The sequence below is a fragment of the Anopheles maculipalpis genome, chromosome 2RL (genome assembly GCF_943734695.1).
Source record: "Anopheles maculipalpis chromosome 2RL, idAnoMacuDA_375_x, whole genome shotgun sequence".
Lineage (NCBI taxonomy): Eukaryota > Metazoa > Arthropoda > Insecta > Diptera > Culicidae > Anopheles > Anopheles maculipalpis.
The window spans coordinates 32,277,663-32,291,279 of NC_064871.1; the positions used below are offsets into that span (position 1 = coordinate 32,277,663).

The 13,617-nt window shown below is 40.3% G+C and overlaps 2 protein-coding genes across 2 annotated transcripts in view; both read right to left on the reverse strand.

Moving 5' to 3' along the window:
- The window catches only part of LOC126557109 (F-box/LRR-repeat protein 7), a 440,460-nt gene that overhangs the window by 350,963 nt on the left and 75,880 nt on the right, over positions 1-13,617 (reverse strand). The window lies entirely within an intron of this gene.
- The window catches only part of LOC126556930 (bumetanide-sensitive sodium-(potassium)-chloride cotransporter-like), a 146,775-nt gene that overhangs the window by 88,183 nt on the left and 44,975 nt on the right, over positions 1-13,617 (reverse strand). The gene's annotated exons all lie outside the window — the stretch shown is intronic.

A 13,617-nucleotide genomic window follows, 5' to 3' on the forward strand; every position in this document is an offset into this window, starting at 1 on the left:
CAGTAAGTGGAATTGTAAAGTGGAAAGCGTAAAGAGGAATTAACATGATACCTACAATTAAATAAAACAATAAGTTATGACCAGACTAATGTCACGAAGGATACTGATGAAATGGTCCAACCTAAATGAAAACATATTGTGTTTATACAAGTTACGATGAAATTAATTTATAATAATGTCAGTGTCATAATACTTCATGCATAGAGAACCATTTAAAAAACTAATTGTGTGTCATTTGTAGCAGTGATATCTCTTTCTTGAAGTTTAATGAATGTTTTTCTCATAAATTACGCTTGCCTTGCCAGAAACCGGAGCAATAGTCCTCAGTACCTGGAAGGACTATTTTCCGGCTCATCTATTTTCGCTCACAAATGAAAATCTCCGATCCGATCCGAGCGTGTTATGGCAACGGTTGGTGAAAAATATCCACCACCCAAACTGTTGACCGGCCGCTTCTGTCCGGACGGTACGATGAACACAATGAAAACATAATCTCAATGTCCGGCGTGAGGAATGTACAAGCGATGAATAAATCACTTAAATCGCAACATATACAAGGCCCTCGGCAGGACTAACCGCTCCACTACGTCCTACTTCGGAAGCATTTGTTAATTCGTTTCCATTTTCCCATCGTACCGCTATCGAAGGCCAACATGGCGGTGAACCTTGCATGACCCTTGCAGAAGACTTCCTTTCTTCATGCTCTCTCCTCACTCACTGACTCCTGCTTCCATCCCTGCTCGCCAAATAGCAAAGGAAGCGTGTGTTCCGGTCTTAGAATTAATTTTCTCTACAAAATTCAATTATAATCCCACCGTCCGTGTGGTACACGTCGGGTCGGTCAAAGGCAAAAGCGTCACCTCTATGCTATGTTTCGTCCGCCTGTTTCTTGTACCTCATGCTTCTACACTTGCGTTCCGGGAAGTTCCATTCAGCCTGCTCTTGAAATGGGAAACGTTCACGGTGCTCACGAGACTTTGAGAGACCTCCGTTCGCATGGTCCTTTGAGTATTTGCCAGCTCATCTAGGGAGTTTTTGGTCGGAAAATCGGTTTCTAATGCTTCCGGTTAGCCATTTCCAGTACACCCGGGAGAGCTTTTAGCTTTGGCTAATGGGCGAAGAAAACTATCCCGTGGGAACATGAGAGAGGCTTGGGAAGGTTGGTAGAGAAAAATGAACTTCAATTACTTCATAATTACAGCCAGTGCACTTAGGCTTGGGCGAACGGGATTTTTGTGCTTTGGTTAAGGATGTTGTAGTTAATAGAAACTTTCATCGTGAGTTGGTGATCTTTGAAGTAAGACATCAATTGAAGTAATATTTATAAGGATGGTTCCGTATTGTAACAAATCTTGATTCAATTGAAACATCATGGGCGATGGTGTGTTCCCATTCGTATAATAAGCAGTCTCCTGGCGCGATTGTTCATTAGGACCACATTCAGCAAACAACAGTACAGCATTACAACCGCCGGAAAGCACGTATGTATCAGGGTAACACACATACAATAAGCAAATGGCGTTCCGGAACACGATTCGCTTCATTCAATTGCAAGACCTTTTCCTAGGCGAAACGAAATGCGAACGTGTACGATGGCACCGCCGGCAGGCAAACCAACCGATGGAGACCTAAATTAATGCTCTCTTCTAAAACGCCATCAAAACTAACCCTTTCGGAAATCACTGGAACCGTGTGGCGTGCAGGCGTGAGCACATTTCCCACATATGCTAATGGTATCCAACGCTTGGCACGGCACCATAGCGCCCAGTAGCAGCAGTAGATGCCCGAAAGAATGCTAAAATCCATCCACGACGACCATACTGTGGCACATCATGGTAAGCTGGCGAGGATATTGTGCTGTGCTGTGTGACCCAGCCTTCCCTCAGTGGCATTTTGTCCGGGGGAAGCTATGCGTGTGTTTGCCTACGCTCCAGCGCTCCATCAGCAAGCGCGCAACGAGAATGAGAAATAGATGGAAGCTCGTATTTTGTAATCCGCATTTTAGCTTTGCGACCCGGCGATCTCGGGCAAAAACCTCCGGCCAATGGAATGGGGAAATTCTGTCACGCGTACGGTAAATAAAAACACTCAACAAATGGCACCATCGAAAAACACGTGTGAACGTGAGACGGAAGAGGTCAACTAAGTCAACATAAGAGTGAACGGAAGTGGAAGTGACAGCGGGTGACAGTGGCAGCTTCATCTGGTTGTTTGGTAGCTTTACAAATAAACTTCTTTTTTTTGTTGCGTCCTCGCAGCACTTGCCACTCAGCTAGGTAATGGTTTGTTAGTGAAAGGGCAAGGAATTGTTTTTCCTGTGTCAATAGTGAATACTACACATACACTGTACGTTGAGAGTGTGTCCACCCTAGCGGGAAAAGTCATGAAAGTTGAGAAGGTTTCAGGAGTGAGAAAGGGTGATGGTTGTTTGGGAGAAAGAGAGAAGGGGGTTGACTCCATCATTAAGGAGACCTAATCGTGCCCTGGGGACGTTTACCGCTTATTGCACTGGCTGTAGAATTGTGGCACGATAAGCAACATTGAACATTTGGCCATTTTGTTCCGGCACGCCATATGGGAGTTTTTTGTTTCTTTTTCGTGTGGGAAGGAGGAAGGTCTGAGGTAAGAATTTATTGTCCTTAAAGTGTGAAGAAGAGCTGAAGAGATAATTTTATGGGCGAATCAAACAAAAAGTAAATAATTTTTATGTAGCGATTTTCTAGAGCGAATTGTACAGAATCAAGACTTTGTAATCATTTTATGGTTTATTATAAAGCTCTTATATATTCGTTCTGTAATCAGTTTCATTGTAGAGTCCTTCATTTTACGCGATTCAATTCAATTTGCAAAATCTCTTGCGGGATTAAATATCCTAGATGTGTTTGAAGCAGTTTATATCGTTAATGACTCTATCTGTTTTTGCTACTTTTATAATTTTTTCTTACATTTTACTGATTTGTCTGTAAGAGCCTGGTTTGTTCTTCAAAAGTTTTATTTTTCCGTTTTCTGACACATAATTTTGAAAACTAATAATTTGTAGAGTGCTTTAGCTAATTCAAACTTAATTTAAAAACTCAGAAGAAATAAAACTGGCTACCAAAATCCATTATCTCGTCTTTGTGACAAAAAATTGTTCAAAAATATATTGCCTACATAAATAATTGTGAACGCAACTTATAAATGAGATCCGTTTTAAGGCATTAAAACATATTTATTTCATAGAAGATATTTATGCTAATCCGTAGCGAACAATTAGACACGTTTGTCTGAAGGAATTGAAATTATCCTTTGCTTGTCTAAAAAAAGGCTTCTAGTTCTAGTATCTTCTAGTTAGCTTCTAGCTCAGTTTTTAAGGAAACTCGACCTGTGATATATTAGATAATTTAATATTTAACATTATGAATGCCTAATATGCTTAGTTTTTTATACTGCATTTTCTCAATAAAATAATATGATGACGTTCTACTAAATAGAAAGTCATAGCGAGAAGCCTTTGCTGCCATTTCTGGCTTTTCTTGATTTAATTTTATCCGTTGCTTGATAGACAGTCTTGGGGAAACGATTCACACGTGCTCGTCGATAGCTGGTCTTGCCTAGTGAAGATCGGTCATTCGTTCAATAGAATCATACAAAATTCAAACTCTTAGTAACTCGAATTCAAGACATTCGATCTACAAAATTAAATTCTTTGATGCAAATCTTACTTGGAGCTTCATTCTCCCATGACAAGCTTCAGCTCTCTATTGTATAGAAATGATAAACATAAATTCTGCAAGCCATTTTATGGTATGCATGACCTAATAGGTCATTACCCCACGTAATTCATGCAGTAGCGTCTATCATTTGATCAACTCCATGTATTAAAGTGACAACCATACACTCCACGATTGTTATTATTATCCCCGGGACCACATCTTTCTCACAAAATGAACATTTATCATGCCACAATTGCAGTACAGCAGCACATAAGGTCGAATGAAAAATTAACCAATTTTCAAAAGCGTCTGTAACGCCGCCATCTCCAGAAACTCACCCCACTTTCCATTCCCACTAAGACGCCAGATGTGCACGACCGGAATTAAAAACACGCCAACACACTCCTGCCCGGGGTGGCACATAATTCGTCCCGGACCATTGCTATTCCACCGTAAATCTGTAGAAGCTGGTATATACAGCTCGTGGAACACAGGCAGATGACTGGAGACAAAAGACCAAAGCCCGCGTCCTTCGACCTCAATGTGCATCTCTTAGTTAACGCTTTTAGCGTTCGGCCACGGATCCGGCCATGGCCATGGTACATTTAAGGGCGAGACGATTAGTTAAACCGTTCATGCCCTTTCGAAACGAGTGGCTGTAAAGGGGTTGTATGGAGATTTCCAGCAGCAGGGACCGTAAGGTGGGTGCCATTTTGTCGTTACGGGTCGACGCGTCACGTCGCTCAAGAGTAATCGACATGTTTTCTTTGAAACGTACGGTGTCCCTCATGTTCGCTCTTTCTCTCTCATTCATTCGGTGAAATTATTAGATCCCGGAGTGAGTAGTAGTGCAAAGCATTTACTGACACCGTGGTGAAACCTTCCCATTAGCCCCGGGTTTGTGGTGTGAAAGAAAGCAGTTAAAATTGTGGTAATGATGCATTCGAGCATGAGCACTTCAAAGTTGGAGGTTTATTTTTTCGCTAATTTTTTTTCATAATTTTCCCTGGAACTGGTAAAATTAAATGAGCTTGAAGGATCTAATTGAAACACATTACAACAAAAAGAGATTTAGAGTTGTACTCGTTGAAATTAAACTGGATTTAGGTTCTTGCTTTTTAAAGAAATGTCCATTATTCACCATTTTCTTTCTAAATCTAGCGTTTCATTTTAAATATCATGCTTTCAATCATAATTCACGAGTAATTAAAATTTAGTAGCCGATAAAAATGATTTAAATATAACTAATTTTTCGTATTTTATTGATATTTTAATGATAAGTTCACACGCCATTAGTTTAGCCCTCATCTTCCCAACAGCAACAGATGGGTGTAGCGATTTTCATTGCCAAGTTTGTACCCGTTCCGTGACTTTATCCTTCACTCGAGATGTTGCTGTCTTCGCCTTTCGCACACTTAATCTATCTAATTTCCGTTCTAGCAAATTTCCGGCCGGTAATTTCATGACTGGAGAACGCAAAACTGACAGGAAAGCAGATGACGTTCGTCGTTCCGTCTCGTTCCATCCAATTTTTAGAACCCATCACACCATCAGGCCGGGTGGGTTCTGCACCTTCCATTGCATTGCGTATCATTCGGCACCATCATCATTCGCACACAGCCAACCGCACCGATAATGTTGGCAGCTACAGCTTTTTTTTTCTAACCCACACGCTATCAATGGTTTTGCCTGTGTCCGAAAGGGAAGGTAAACTTTTCCATCCAAAAAGTCCCCTTGGTTTGCTGCCCTGCGAGGTTAAAAGTTTTGAGTATATTTGCATTTTTTGTGTGCTTAACGCATACCAGAGATACGTCAGACATAAGAAAACCACAACCAAGCACCACATCAGATCACAACCTTACTTGCAACGGGAATTTCTTAGTGGGGGTCGATTTTTCCAATGCAAACCACCGCAGCCGCACAAAGCACCAGGCGTCTCCATCCGTTTCGTAGCAAACTGCTAACTTTAAAGTAAACTTGTTTTGAATGTTTTCTTATCCTGTTTGTGCTTTGTTTTTGGCTTTCGTTTGCCAGAGTACAAAGGATTATTATTCTTTTGTTTCGTTGTCACGCTTTCATTTCGTTTCGTTTGGTTAAGTTTTGTGGTATTTTACCGGCTGCACCTTCTTCGGTGAGCCTTCTTTTGGGTGAAAAGAAACAAATTATGAGGCAGCAAAACTAGGAAGAGCAAAAAAAATAAAAAATACGGGGCATAAAAATCAAGTATCTCAGACCGTAAATTCTTTCTTGCTCTTGCAGTAGGAAGCAGCATTGAGATCAGCAGTATATTTTCAGCCTACCTATTCGGCTGCTGCACGAGGGTGAATAGTTTCTGGACCGGAAACAAATGTTCCACTTGCGAGATGGTGGGCCTTCACCTTACTGCTGGTGTTCCATCTTTGGTGCCAGTTGGTAGTGAGGATTATGAAAAGCACCGAGTGAAGGTACATTTCGCTGTACCCACAGCATTGCTTTCCGGCAAGTACGAGTTGTTCTCTTCATTTACATTATTCGGTTGTAGTTTGCATTGCTAAATACCAGGACAAACCGGAACTGTTCGTCTTCAAATAGAAAAAAAAACGAAGGATTGGACCACACCTTATGGCGCACGGTACGAAGATGGCAAGCAAAGTTTCGCTTTCGGCTGCTACTGTTCTGCATAGGTTTTGGGGAATGTAGGCTAGGATTTATGGACGGGTCGCAGAGGAGCGGAAAAGTCTGCATGTACGGGGCGATACCCTACGTGGCCGGAAACGACGACGCAAACCACCAACCATTATACCTTCCTCCAGAAGATTTGCACTATTTTGGGGAAACGGAAAGCAACCCCACACAACGCCAATGCGTGCAAAACTGAGCGAAAGTTGAAACGCCTTCATCGGACCGCTGTGCCACCGTTTCTCCTCTACGAGATCCGGCGTTGTTTTCCGGTTTTCATTAAAGTTTCAAACAGGACTTTGCCCAACGGTCTGCTAGCTGTATGGGTTTCTCGTTTCACCACGGGCATGGCCATCCCAGGAAAATCTTCATCCACAGCTACGCTGGAATTTGGTTGCCCCAAAAGTGTAGTTTTCCCGGCTCCCGGGATGTAATGCTGGTCTGGTGGAGGGTGTGCCATGAGGGATTTACCACCTCTAGACTGTACGGTGATCCCAGGTCTAAACGTTTTCGAGGAAATCCTCGGGCTCTATCTAGATGGGGGTTGTTATTTTTGATGGTTAAAAATGAAAAACCTCCTAAGCTTCAAAGCTCTGTTAGAATTGTTTTTATCTGTACAATCAAGATAATAATCGTAAAAGGTGGATTAGCCAATTGTAGCAGCTTTGGAGCTCTTTTGGAACTGCGCCAAAGTGTATAATTGTGGTTTTACGGAAGAAATAAAAAAATAATTATAGAATCCCATCTATAAATAATTAATAGCCTCATATTTATATTTATATTCCTCAATTAATAAATACTTTGCACCAATTTTGCTTCTACTTAAGCCTTGCCCTATTTATTCATATTTTTCGTGTCTTGTACACATATAAAAAAATCTTATCCCTCCTGCTGACCCCAGGAAGTATGAATGCCAATTTGTTTGTTTTTTCCCAAATACATTTTTCCCATTGAGCTCCATGAGAAATCTCATTAAAATCCTTTGCCCTCTGCTCATATACAAAGGAAGCGCAGCAGTTAAAAATAGCACTTGTTGGTAGAAAAATATCATTTGCAGTAGCGCCAATTACAACTTTGAACCATGAGCGATTTGTTCGGAAGTTGTTTGTTGTGGTGTGTGTGTTTTATTTTTCGTTATTTCAAACGATCCCAAACCAGCAAACAAAAAGAAGGAAATGTAGCACCCACTGGATTTATTTATTCTAGCAAAGTTGGCAGCAAACTTCCATTGAGTGCGAGCATCAGCGCAAATGGTACGAGTTCGATGGAAAAAAGGGAAGTAGAAACAGTGCTTATAATACGGCACACGTAGGCATTGCAGTTGGCATTTGCTTATCATGTTTTTGGGTGATCAGGAATCAGGAATCGTTGCAGAAAGAGTAGCAACATAAATCGGAGATTGATTCAATTGATTTAACTTGCTTGGTTTGATTGTTTTTGCATGGATATTGAATTATTAATATTTATGTTTCGATAATACACAATATAATTGGATGCACGGATACACGAATGTTAGCATTCGTATTCTGCTTTGTCTATCATTATAATTGTTCTTTGTGAGTAGCCCTTCAAGTGTTATTTTTTAAAGTGTCATGTGAAAAACGTCTTTTTGCTACATAACTTAAAGATAATGTAAATGAGCTGTTTCTTATCGTCTTCCTTCCAAATGTTCATAAATATAGTGTACATTTAAAATTATTGCATAATGGACATTAATGAAATATTCTATAAAACATGTTACTTTGTGAAAGTAGATGCGGAATAATACTTAACCAAGCCTTGTAGGCATACAATACAATATCACTTTAATAATTACAAATAAATGAAAACTAGAAGTAAAATATAAGTTCTTGATAGTTTTTATTTAACAAAAATCAAACTATCACCAAAAACATTCACACGTAATTCTACAACCGGTTTGTTAGAGTTAATATAAACATTCCTACCCTTTTGACAAAATTTAATTTAACAATTGAATAATATTAAAAAAATCCTTAGTAGTGGTTATAAAGGCTATTCATGAATAGGAATTATGTATCTGTATGCATTATAAGCATTTTTTATTTATTTTTATTTATAATTAATAATGACGGTCCAGTGCCGTATTGTCAACATTATAAGCATTTTAAATTGAAATATTTCTAGTCAAATCGAAATCTAATAGAAATATTTCCATTAAATTAGTCAAGTCGTTTCGTTGAGTCGATATCCATTCAAGGTTGTGCTCGAACATTAATCGATTGCAAAGTTCTTTCAGGCCGGTGTAACATTTTAATAATATTTGCATTTTAATCGTAAAACATTTCATCGGATAAAATGGCTACATAACTACGCCACAGAATTTACCCCAAAAACCCTCAGCATCAAATGTAAAACAATGCCGTTGAGATGGTTTATACAATGCTTACAATGCGTCAAACCTGCCACTCTAGCATAATGCTTGATTGCCTGCAAAAAAAAAAAAAAACACACACTCCATCGAACACAGGAGACACATGATGAAGACGGTTTCGAGAACCTCTCACATCAAAGTATTTAGCCTTTGCTTTCCCTAACAAGTAGAGCAGTTCTTGCAAAAAAGCTACATACAAACCAACATCATCATCATCACCCTCATCATCGTTTCGTGGGAAACATTCATTTTTTCGTAACCGGGCTTTCGTTCCTCTCTGTGCCTCAAAATTTCACAACACACAATGTTCGATGATCACCCACATGGGAAAATGGCAGGCCCTTCCGTTCTCGGTGACACGCACGCTCGGAACCTTTTCGCCGTATTTTCCCAATTAAACTTGATACATGTATGTTCTTTAATAAACTTAAACTCCTTCCGTAACTTTAAGAAAGACTCGTGTGTCCCACCCTGGCCCGTGCCGAAGGGCTAAACCTTTGCGGAAGGTTTAAGCGTTTTTGTGCGGGTAAGTTTTTGCGAGCGTGTGCGTGGTTGTTATTGTGGGATCAAAAGGCGTCTGTTATGGGGGTAGCACCATATGTGGCGTTCTATGATGAACGAGGTGCTTTGTCTGTACCTTTTTGCTTTCTAGTGAAGCAGCAGCAGTAGTTTGAAATATTCGATCCATCCTTCTTTTGCAACACGTTCTTTCGGGTATTGTTTGTGTGCGTTCGAAAAAGGGTTCAACCATCCTGTTGGCTTAACGCTGGTTTTTGAATTAAACGACCGGGTAAATGATATATGGAACGCTTAGGCTAGCTGCCGTACACAGGCTCGTTGCCTCGGTGTGTTTGACCCGAAAGCACCGACAAGATTGAGATATTGTTATTTTAATTAACCTTGAGCAGCGTGCTTGCGGCTGGAAAATTGTTCTTACTAAAGCTATGCATAATGACACGTTCGAATGGCAAGCAATCATGTTCACGCGCTGAAGCTAAACCACAAATATAATGAAAAGCGGTGCTTCCATCGACTGAAAATTATTTTGGAAAGTGGTCCCCCTAAACATCAACGTCACCGCAAAAACCCAGAGACGTACCCCAATCTTAAAATATTCAACAATGAGCTCTAAGCACTAAAACCTACTAAAAGATAGCCGGCCTCCCCCGGTAGCCGGGGGGTTAGTCACTCTAGGTCTCTCCAAACTTTTGCCTATGGTGCAGCACAGTGGGTTCTTGGGATAATATGGATGAAAAATTCATTACCAACACTGCAACACACATCAAGCCCTTCCCCGGCCACCAAACATTTATTACGCGCCGTACCGGGTAACACGGGTTTTGTGGGTTGAATCAAAATTCCATCAAATTAGGCACCCGTACCCGTACGCGGTGTACCGTGCCGTGAGCCTACCAAAACCGCACGAACGATCGATGACCTGATTTGTCTGATTAGCTTGCTTTTTGCTGGCCAGAGTCGATGAACGATGTGCGAACAAATAGACGGTAATTAAGCGGTGAGGTGAGAAAAATTGCGCACGATACGCGACTGGGGGCACAAATGGGCTAAAGGATTTGCAAATATGTAAACTAATTTCCTATTTTTCCAACTGACCGATCACTCTCACATGATTCACTGACAGTTAATTAATGGCTGGATTAATTTATTATTCATGTTGGTATTTTCTCAATTCTTTGTCGTTTATGTGTTTTTCGCTTAAAAGAATTGCTTCGACGCTGTTGTTAAAACAATCAATAAATGAATGAATAAACCGTATTGTCAACACATGGTGTTGACAATACGGTTACGTGCCGTCATACTGCATAATTAATAAATTAAAATGAAGTAATATAAAACAGGAAAAGGAATCAAATATCAATTATGAATTCTACGCAAAAATTTTCTAACAGCAATAGATGTCCCCTCCATTTCGCGCATGAAATGCTTTAATGGCAGCAATTAACAAGCCACACAGTCGTTGGTCTAATTCTGACCCCAAATTATGTTCGCATTTATACCATTAGCATAATTGTCACCTAGCTTCTGTTACATATAGTAGAGTAATAAAGGATTATACCATACCGCAATGAGATTGCCAAAAACTTAGACCTGAGTCGAAAGTAAGTCCTCCTCTTTTGGTAATTAGACTGTGATTTTCGAAGCTTTTTTAAAAAGTCTGTTAAACATGTATAGTTCGTAGTTATAAAACATAAGGAAAGTGTCTAAAGCTTGTTATTATTATTATTATTATTATTATTATTATTTATTAACGTGTTGTCTGCCTATAGGCTACACTACACTCTTACACTCTACTTAAAATTATTTAACTCTAAACTTAGAGAAATGGGGAGGGAGTTAAGTGCTAAAGGGAAGACCGCATACTGGAGCGTAAGGATGGAAGGGAGAGATGGAAATCGAACACAAGAGACGAGGAGTTAAACGAACGCAGTGCCCTCAAAAAAGGATCGTTGCGACCGGCAGACGTACGGCGCCTAGGGATAATCAAAGGGGGACGAATACGAAGGGAACGGTTAGGGACATAGCACGGGATGGAACCAAGCAGAGAAGGAGCATCTATACAGTTCAACAAGAGGGAAGCGACAAAAAGTGATTGGGAACGTGATCGACGGTCTTCGAGAGAGTCAAGACTCAGCAACTGACACCTTGACTCGTAACCGGGCTGGGTGGAGGTGGATCTTCCAAGGAATTTGCGAACCGCAAACCTGGTAAAAGACCTCTGCACCCGCTCGATTCGATCCATATGGATCCGAGCCGTTGGTGACCAGATTACTGAACAACACTCCAGCAATGACCTGACCAGCGAACAGTACAGCGTTTTCAAACACAGAAGATTAGAGAAGTCACGAGCAATACGCTTCAGGATACCCAGTGTTTTCCAGGCTCTAGCAACCATAGAGTCGATGTGGGACGTTAGGGTAAGGCCACTATCGAGCCATACGCCTAAGTCCTTGACCAGCGAAACCCGGTTGACTAGGACCTGATCAAGCACATAAGGATAGAGGAAAGGAGTGCGGGAACGAGTAAACGAAATGATTTGACACTTCACAGGACAAAGGGTGAGAGAGTTATGAGCACACCAAGAGGAAAAACGGTTAAAAACAGTTTGAAGGAAAACGCAATCTGCACCCGATGAGATTGGGAAAAAAGATTTTCACATCATCGGCATAGCAAAGAAAGCTATCTTGTGGCAAGACAGAAGTAATGTCATTAAGGAATAGGACGAACAATAGAGGACTTAAGACACTACCCTGGGGAACACCGGCCCCAGAACCGAAGGAAGTAGAGAAATTAACATTTAGTTTAACACGATATGTACGCTCACTTAGAAATGACTGCAACAAGGAAACAATTATGCTGTTGATCCCTAATTGTAACAATTTCTCAAGAAGTAACTCATGAGGAACGCGGTCAAACGCGGATTTGAAATCCGTGTAAATAGCGTCGTTGGTTGTTCAAGGTTTAATTTAATTTAAAAAATCTTTCGCGAGGACAGCAAAATGTTAACATTTTTTAATTAGGCGCTTTTCACGTCTAAAATTGAACAACTGCAGTCTTCTTGAAAATTCTCAATCTTGTTGATTCTGCACCCTCTACAGGGGGTACTATCTTAAATCTGTAGAGTATATCGACTTTATCATAAAGTAATCGCTTATTAGCGAGTCAACGATTCACAGCAAATAGTTAATTTATAGGGCTGAACCTTTTCAATGCAGCATTAAGCTTAGTTACTAAAGTCGAACAAATGTGAAATTCATCTCTAACCTTTCCAAACCCGTATCAGATAATCCATGGCTTTGCTGGTTTAACTTAAGCGTCTGGTTTAAATCGATTTGGTATCGGTCCAAGCCTGTAGACTACAAGGCTCATAATTTACAAAAATCGGCCAGGAGATCAGTTAATATAAGACGATCCTAGGCTACAGAAAAGTTTGTTTGCAAAGAGTCGTCTCAGCAACGCCATACACGTGAGCATAAAAAAGGAGAAATAATAAAAATATTACTTTTATTGTTGTTTATTTCACGTCCGCATGTAACGGCTTAACGAGGCATAAAGTATACATAAAAGAATACATAATTTTAAAATAATGTGAAAAGTTATTGAAGTAGCGGATACGAAGCGGAGTAGCGGATGAATTTGAAAAATACAGCATTAGGTGATGGCGGACTGATAATCTAGGATTAATGTGATCGTGTTGTCCCTTCAACGCGAACATACTTTTATCGGATAGAGGAGAAATCTAATCGACTACAAGAGGACTTGGGTGGACCAGCGAAATGAGACATTACACGAATTAATGCTACGTCTTAAGCGACAACCTGTTACGTCGTTCCGACATCGTTCTGCTGACTAATGCAGATGAACTCTGCAAGCTTAATTTTAATCCTAAAAACGATAGCTAAGCTTAAGGAGCCAGACTAAAAGCTGAGCCAAGATCAAAGAAAAGAGCAAAGAATTAGAATGGGAGGAACATTGAGAAGTAAAAAAGGAAGAAAGTCTAGAACGGAAAGAAGGCAGAGAGATGCTAAAGCCAGTTAGAGAAAGAAATAACAAATGATTGGCAAGAAGAACAGTCGGTGGCACTACGAACATGGAGGAAAATTTACAGGTCATCAGCAAAGAGCGGATGATCGTCATTGGGGAGAATGGACATAAAATTTGATGAAGTTAACCGACCAGACATAAAACCAAGCTGGGTAGGACTAATCCAGGACATAAGAAAAATATCGCAGAACAGATGGATGACTCAAAACCCTTCGTGGCGGTACAAAGCTGAGAGTTGCCGCGATACTTAGAAATTAGTGAAATTAAAGCAGTTAAATTAATTAAAGTGAATTTTTAAAGCTTGGAACA